At 39.1% G+C, this 1959-nt stretch overlaps 1 long non-coding RNA gene across 1 annotated transcript; it reads right to left on the reverse strand.

Annotated features, from left to right (window-relative positions):
- Positions 1 to 508: 508 nt before the first annotated feature.
- Positions 509 to 937, reverse strand: LOC114153675 (uncharacterized). The gene is made up of 2 exons (XR_003597382.1): positions 862 to 937; positions 509 to 622 (listed from the first exon to the last, which is right to left on the reverse strand). It is a non-coding gene; the product is annotated as an uncharacterized LOC114153675 (long non-coding RNA).
- Positions 938 to 1959: the final 1022 nt, after the last annotated feature.

The following is a 1959-nucleotide window of genomic DNA, read 5'->3' on the forward strand; positions in this document are numbered from 1 at the left end:
CATGGGATTAGTTTGGACCTTTAAAATGAAGCTTAACAAAAATTTAAAAATAAAAGCCTCAACATGTCCCTGAGGTTAGTGCACCGCCACAGGCGGTGCAATAATATTATTCTGCATTATCTTTTTCTCTCAGGTTAGGGAACTGCCTTGCGCAGCAAGGCAGTTCATTAGCATTAGCATTTTAGCTTAAATAAGCTATTAGCTATTTATTTGACTTATTAGCCATGTTTTTTCTACTGAATGGAGTAATACCATTATAGAAAACATCCTAGTGATGTCCCACATGCTAGTGACAGCAATCATGCTAACATTAGCATTTTTGCTAATTTTAGCTGATACACTGACTTTATCATACTGAATGGTGCAAGTGAATGTTAGTCAACAGTCTTGTCATTCTCCTCATACTATTGCAGCTTTCTCTAGCATTCATGCTAATTTCTAGCATTAGAACGCTGGGTCCAAACCGACGGGCACACTTTGGCAGGCCCCGGTTAAATTTCTTCAGGAATTTTCTAGTTGGGGCCTGCCATGCAAAGCAATGGCAGGAACCTATTACTATTGTCGGAGAGAAGCGTCTCTTTACGTATTATTGGGGCCTGCCATGCAAAGCAATGGCAGGAACCTATTACTATTGTCGGAGAGAAGTGTCTCTTTATTGGGGCCTGCCATGCAATGGCAGGAACCTATTACTATTGTCGGAGAGAAGCGTTGTCGGAGAGAAGCGTCTCTTTATTATTATTATTATTATTGGGGCCTGCCATGCAAAGCAATGGCAGGAACCTATTACTATTGTCGGAGAGAAGTGTCTCTGTCTCTTTATTATTATAATTGGGGCCTGCCATGCAAAGCAATGGCAGGAACCTATTGCTATTCTCCCAAGAAAGGTTTCTTTATTATTATTATTATTATTATTATTATTTAGTTTTCATCCGTAACCGTTAATGCGGCTCATACTGCTGCGTGCACACCTACAAAAGAGGTATCAAAACGTGCAGAAAATTCACGCCATTGGAGCTATTACTTTTGGTGGGATTCGGGATTAACGTGTCGACATAAGTCGCAAAAAACTACGAAAAAAAACCCATTATAAGTCAATGGGAAAAATCCTAGAAATACCCTATTTTTGAGGATTTGCTGTGTCGTCACAAATTCACCTAGAAATGCCATTCAAATTTCATTTTGTAGATACGTCTGTGATCTCTTCGAAAGTGAAGACGGCTCGTCGATACCAGTTACGGTTTGTCCACAATTTGCCTCTAAGCGACCCAAAGTTTCTCATTTTTCCTCAAATTAGAGTGAGAGCAGACATCTGTTCAGATCTGGGCACAACATTTCTTTCTCTCATCGCTGTAAATGCTCTGAGTGAGGTACAGATATGAATCTCGGGACTATCGCAGAAGACCCATTGCCCTCTCATACGCTCCAAACGCTTTTCGAATATGTATTACGGTTCCCGAGCAGGACGGATTTGTTTCCAATGCTGTTTTTCAGTAAAACGTGTTTGCTCAAACACACATTTGTGTGTTTCAGAGCTCACAGCTCACACCTGCTGAGACCATTATTTACCATAGCAACGGAACTCAAGAGGCTATTGGCTGGTGGTTAGGACTACAAATACGCATCACTGTAGTTCTATCTATGGAGGAAGAGTCAGTTGAAACAGATCAGGACTGAACTGGCCTTTAGAACTAATTGCTGCTATGGGCTGTATATAACTGATTTAACTCAGTAACTGTTACACATGGGATTAGTTTTGAACTTTGAAATTAAGCATATTGAAAATTTCAAAATAAAAGCCTTGAATATTTTTACATCATGTAATTGCTCTTTTTGGCTTTATTTGACTTTTTCATCCAAAGCACTCTTACATGTGGTATTAGTTCAGAACTTTAAAATGAAGCATACTGAAAATTTCAAAATAAAAGCCTTGAATATTTTTACATCAACTACTTGTGTTTT

Source organism: Xiphophorus couchianus, chromosome 11 (genome assembly GCF_001444195.1).
Source record: "Xiphophorus couchianus chromosome 11, X_couchianus-1.0, whole genome shotgun sequence".
In the NCBI taxonomy this organism is placed as follows: domain Eukaryota; kingdom Metazoa; phylum Chordata; class Actinopteri; order Cyprinodontiformes; family Poeciliidae; genus Xiphophorus; species Xiphophorus couchianus.